The 6,397-nt window shown below is 40.5% G+C and overlaps 1 protein-coding gene across 1 annotated transcript in view; it reads left to right on the forward strand.

The window, feature by feature from the left end:
• The window catches only part of TWISTNB (TWIST neighbor), a 19,415-nt gene that overhangs the window by 9,393 nt on the left and 3,625 nt on the right, over positions 1-6,397 (forward strand). The window lies entirely within an intron of this gene.

A 6,397-nucleotide genomic window follows, 5' to 3' on the forward strand; every position in this document is an offset into this window, starting at 1 on the left:
AACAGCCAAATGTTATGATGCTTACTCAGCCTCTTTGGTTTAAAATATGAGAACAGAATTCCCATCAGATTTGAGGTTTTTTTTTTTCTTTTTCCATTCTTGTAGGCTGGAAATACAATGAGAATAACTTTTTTGATGATATCCAAACAAGTCCACATTTTACCCAAAACAAAACCATATAGTCACAAGACAAAAACTAATCACACTTTTGAACCTCAAAAAAGAATTGTCTCTCATTTACATTACATTTGGGTAAAGGCTTCGGTTTTCCCAGTCTTTCGATAGAAAAGCATATACCTTTAACTGCAGAAGAAAATACAGACAGAAGAAAACAGAATAATTTGTAACGATAAATACAGGGGATAATCTACATGTTAAAGTCTGTGGATGAAAAGAAAAAAAATATCCACATAACTGAATCCCTCATCCTTGTTTTTAACATTTCTCAAATGTCAACCTTCCTGAAACTCACTTGCAAAAATCAGATTGCAGGACTGGGCCTTTAGTGTGAAAGCAGCCAAGCAGATGTAATCAAGTATCTTTCATTCAAATGGGTGGGTACTTTGTATCTCTTTTAAATGGCAAACTCCTCACATTAGGGACTTGGTCTCCAGGCCAGAAGGATTACACAGTTTTCCATTAAAAAATAATATGGTAAGAGATGCAAAATTTGGAATAGCACCATAAGTTAAAAATTTCTGTGCCTCAGCAAAACCTATATAATTTCTAGAGTTTTGTCTGAGCAAGGATTTAGGTCTAAATGTCTGAATGTTCTTCATTTCATTATAAATGTCTTCACAATTGTCTAAGTAATTGAACATGATATGAACACAAAAAAGACAGAGAACTAATAGAACGAGAAGATTATTTTGTCTTCTCTAGTATCTTGAAGAAGTGCAGGAGTCATAAACCAGGATGGCAAAAAGACATTTTCTACTCTTAAAATTAATAACAGCTGGCTTTTCTGGAGGCAATCCCCTGTGGATCCTTAATTCCTATCTTTCCTGGCAATTTTAAAAAAGCTGGAGTAAAGGGTTGCTTGAAGTTTGTCAGAGTATGAGCAAAATAACACAGTCAGATTGTTAAGCGACACCTCATTTACCCCATTTATACCCTGTGCATCCATCTCATTTGTTAGCATGGTTCATCAGAAGCACTTACAATGCTGTAGAAAGGTCTTAGTATTCTTTACATTGGCATAGGCTGATTCCCTCCCTTTTTTCTGTGGCAACATCCCCCCTTGTATACTTGGAAAAGTCACATTCTCACATGATTTGCTGTACTTTCACTGAACACACTTCACTCACCGGCTGGAAACATGGAGGACAGACTCAGCGTCAGATCAACAGCCAGATCTCCACAGGTCATGATGTTTTCACCATTGAAACTATGCCTTCAAACACCAGCAAAGCTGGAGAGGGGCACCACAGCCAGCACCAGCCATCCTACCGCAGGTTCTCTCGTTTCCACAGATGTAAGGCCAGGGAGCTACTTAGATACAGTTCTTTCAGTAATATATTTATGGATGAGATGTGTTATCTCCAGAAGAGTAATTCATCAGTGGCCATATTGATGGCCAGCCATATCAGCCATTTCCTGGCAGGCAGCAACTTACTTGGAGAATCAAGGGCCAAAGGCAAATCTAGCCAGTCCCCAACCATTAGGAGATGTCCACGCCAGACATCATTGTGCTGGTTTTGGCTGGGATAGGGTTAATTTTCTTCATAGTAGCTGGCATGGGGCTATGTTTTGGATGTCTGCTGAAAACAGTGTTGATAACACAGGGGTGTCTTCATTATTGCTGAGCAGTGCTTACACAGCATCAAGGCCGCCTCTGCTCCCCACACTGCCCCATCAGTGAGCAGACGCGGGGTGATAAAGAAGCTGGAAGGGGACACAGCCAGGACAGCTGACCCCATCTGACCAAAGGGATATCCCATACCATATGTCATTGTGTTCAGACGTAAAAGTTGGGGGAAGAAGGAGGAAGGAGGAGAATGTCGGAGTCATGATGTTTGTCTTCCCAAGTAACCAATACGCATGATGGAGCCCTGCTTTCCTGGAGATGGCTGAACACCTGCCTACTGATGGGAAGCTGTGAATGAATTCCATGGTTTTTCTTGTTTGTGTGCAAGGCTTTTGCTTTACCTATTAAACTGTCTCTATCTCAACCCACGAGTTTTCTCACATTTCTGATTCTCTCCCCCATCCCACCGGGGGGGAGGAGTGAGTGAGCGGCTGTGTGGGACTTAGTTGCCAGATGGGGTTAAACCACAATACTCATAAATGTCACTACAAATCGAGACAAATTATTAGCTGAAAAATAATTAACATAATTGCTGTCTTATCCCATTTCTTTCCTTTAATGTTTCTCTAAGTAATTTCCTAGCTAGTAAAGACTGACCTAATAATCACTGACAAAACAAAGCACAGCCTGCATATGCACTTTAAATTTTCAGCCTGCCATGCAGTTACTATCCTGCCCTTGGATGATGCCACTTTTCAGTATCAAGGCTTTAGTGTGCCATCTGGTGGACTTTCAGCATTTGGTACATTTTTCTTATGTACAAACCCAGTGACAAGGAGATGCCCGATACACTGCCAGGAGTATCTACCTTCTTCAGTCAATGTCTTTGTTATAGAAAAAACAGTATTCATCTTATCATCCCTTATTTGCTCAAATTAGATTTTTGTCTGAGAATAATAACTAATTCCTCTCACATTTCCAGTCAAATGAGTTTTTACTACTGTAACTATTGTAACATTAGCTAATCCTGATCAATTTTATATGTAAATGAATGGTGGCTCTCTCAAAAAAAAAACTTTACAAAACTAGCCTAACAGAATTCCATATTTAGGGCCACATGTCAAAACCCTCAATGTCATTTACATGCTTAATTCTCACTGACCAAACATGCTAGGATTAGTCTCTATTTGGAATGACAGTCAAAGATATTAAAGCAAATCTATTACCATATAATACAACTTCAAACAAAATTAATTGAGTACTGATTCTTCATTCTAAGTACCGCAGCAACAACTGTCATTAAAAATAATGTTGTTTTTTATGATACCACACAAAAATGTGAAGCCAGCTAAAATACTTGACAAAAAAAAATAATCTGAGCATGAGTTTTCTACTGTATGCACCCTTTCTTTGTAACTGTGAGGCATTTCTTCATTTCTCTTTTTTTATAGAGCATGAGTTGTGTGATGAGGAACCTGGAATGGATTCAATTTCAGAATGCACCGGGTCCTTTGAGCACATGGCCTTAAGAGGGGGTGTATCTTCTGCTCCAGCAAAGCGCCACGGGCACTCTTCCACTCTGCACGAGATGCAGTATATTCCATTGCAGCCAACACTTCCAGGATTTTAATGCTGGATGGAGGCTGCCCTCTGAATGAATGAGCTGCAGCTGCCACAAAAGAGCATGAATGGGCAGCTGGACGAGGCTTCTACCCAACATATGATGTCAATTCAGAAACCTGGGCTTAAGATGGCAATGACAGTATGGGAATAAAAGAAAAGATCAGCTGAGAGGTGCTGCTGGATATGTGGCTGTTAATGAGTCTCCTTACTGGAGTCTGGCCTTCTTTCCGTAAAGAGAAAACAAGACAAACACAGATAAAACAGAAAGGAAAAAAAAACAGCAGTGATTGAAAACGCAGCTTTTGGTTTTGGTGCCGATTGTTACTGGCAACCTGACCGCCAGAGAAAAACAGGCTCAGCACGGTTTTATCAGCCACTGTGAGACTTGGCAAACGTACCAATGCTGTGCTGTTTTAGACATTGATTTTAGCTGCCTCTTTGGACACAGGCTCACTGCAGTCAGTGCTACTAAAAGGTCAGCTGAGACTGAAAGCTAACATCAAGAAGTGAAAAGCAGATACATAACTAGGGAGGAAAAAGAAGACAAGAAATTAATGTGGGGATATCAGAATTTAAGTGTTACAGTCCAGGCAGTTTTAAGAACTGGACTCTGACTGGGGGAGGTGGCAGTTGGATTGAAGTTCCTCTCTTTCACCAGGACATCTTTTACAATCAGATAATGAAAGCCCAAGTCATATGATGGGTCTGAAGTCTCTAGGAGACTGCAAAACAAAGCTGCTTTTTATCCAGATAAGCTATGTTGCATCAGCAAGCAGCGTGACTTGACAGGTGTGGACTCACAGAGAAAAAACGCTGCTGCTGGGACCATGTATCTACACCAAAACAGTTTCAAGGATGCTATTTTGAATTAGCTCTGGCCTGATCCCATACACTTAGTGACCATTAGGATTTCAAGTTCATTCTCCAGATTACTTTAGCCTGAAAGGAAAGCTGGAAGACCCAAGAGCACTTTGCAATGAAAAACAAACCACAGCAGCAGAGATAAATGGAGATTCGACTAGAAAGTGCAGACTTGATCTCAACTGAAATACCTACACATGACCACAGCACCATTGGCCTTGGGTGCCAACCATTCTTGGCTTCCAGTCCAAGTGGTAGCGTGGATACTAAAACATAACTCTTTAAAGACTACTGGCCTTGTCCACGTAGGTTAGGGTTTAGCCCAGCCGCTGTAGGCCCCATACAGGATCTGTAGGCTTTAAGGCATTATTATTTTACTGTAGGTTTTCCATTTAGAGTGCCTGATACAAGGCCAAAAAAATTTTGCAGCCTGTCAGAGTGAGCCTTTCTGTAGGCTGCCAGAAAGGGCACGTGCTGCATGCTGTGGGGTATAGCACACACGAGTGAGGGGTTTTCTGGGGACAGAAGTCCACGGGGATAACCCCAGATTGCTGCAGGAGCAGAGGGAGGGAGCCCTTCTGGCACCGTTTTGTCCAACCTGCCTACAGGCAGAAAGACAAAAGTCCACATTTTTGTTCATACTGCCTTTCCATCTTATTTGGAGTTTTTATTTTAGGAGCAGAGTTAGCTTTTTATTACCCTGGATAAAGTTGAGTGGAACCCTTAGTGCATTGCACGTTCTCACTGCAAACTAAATCCACTCATAAATAAGAGTTATAAAATGTAGGAACAGAAGTGGATGCAGTTATTGTATAAGGTCTTTAACCAAGATTGAAAGCACATTGCAAGGATTAAATATGATCTGAGTAAATGAAATAAAAAATACAGATATTTCTTCCAGAAAGCTCAGAGTGTATAACATACAATTAATTTCGACAGACATTAAATACCTTGGAGGATTAAAATCACAAGAGAATACAGATCACAGTAGTTCAAGACATTTTCTCTTTCAATTTTCCAAGTTCAGTCTGACATCTGAAAACCATTTTTGTCAGTTCTTTCACACTAATCCAACTTAACTTGCAGTAAAGTACTGCAAATTATACCGTTTGTTTTACCTGTGAAAACTAACAATGTCCTGTCTTCACAGCACGTTCAGTCAAAGAAAACCTTCTGGTGATACAGTATTTGAGAAGTTTCAAAGGCTTTTGCATCACTTAACATTTTATAAGGAGTTCAAGAATTTCTGTCATTTGATGTTAAGGCTTGTTTTTATAGAACAGTGTTTCTAAGGCCTCCACAGCACAAAGAAATGTTAACACTTTTAATAAAATTGATGTATCAGAAAGTTATAACTCCCCATGTGGATTTAATCAGTGTGACAGCATACATTTACTAAAACAAGCTAAGCTGATATAAATGAGATTTAAATCAAAGAATATCTTTTCAACATTTTGCACCAGTTCAGTTAAATCAGGTTAAAATTAAATCTTAAGGCAATACTGTGCAACTCTGTGCTTTCATAAAGCCTGACCAACTTTTCTTGACAAAGTCTTCACTGATCAGCCACAAGTTCCATTGGTTACAAAAGGACAAGATTTTTTTTGCGATAGCTGTGGCTCACTTTGTAGGTCATTGCAGTGTGCAGTGCAGCTGCATCCCTTTTATTATCTTTCTTCTCTTTCTCTCTTTTAGTATGTTGTTAATAAAATGGTTACGAAATTTCTCATTACTTGCACAAATTAGACCCAGGACCAAGCAACAGAAAACAAATTCTGTATTTTTAAAATAGAACACTATTTAAGGTAATTTGACATCGTGGTTTTTTGTCTACATCACCGTATGTTCGATTTAAATTTACAATGGCATGGTAACACAGCCTTTTGTCTACCAAATGTCCGATTTCCATTCATGGGACAACTGGATGCGTAAGAGGGGGTCATTACATGCAACATCAGATGAAAAGAGAAAATAAGTTATGCTGATCACTGACGTAGAGCCTGAAGAGGCAGTAAATGGTGTGCCTGAGAGCGTAGAGACGCATTACCCAGTCAAATCCCCGCTTCTAGGTGCTACCACAGCCCACCCCGCGGGCCCAGGGCTGTGGCAGGGAGGGGACACCGGCGCAGGGGGTCAGCAGCAACCGGGGGGCCGCGACCCCGGGGG

This window comes from Charadrius vociferus, unplaced genomic scaffold, assembly GCF_000708025.1.
Source record: "Charadrius vociferus isolate BGI_N301 unplaced genomic scaffold, ASM70802v2 scaffold262, whole genome shotgun sequence".
Lineage (NCBI taxonomy): Eukaryota > Metazoa > Chordata > Aves > Charadriiformes > Charadriidae > Charadrius > Charadrius vociferus.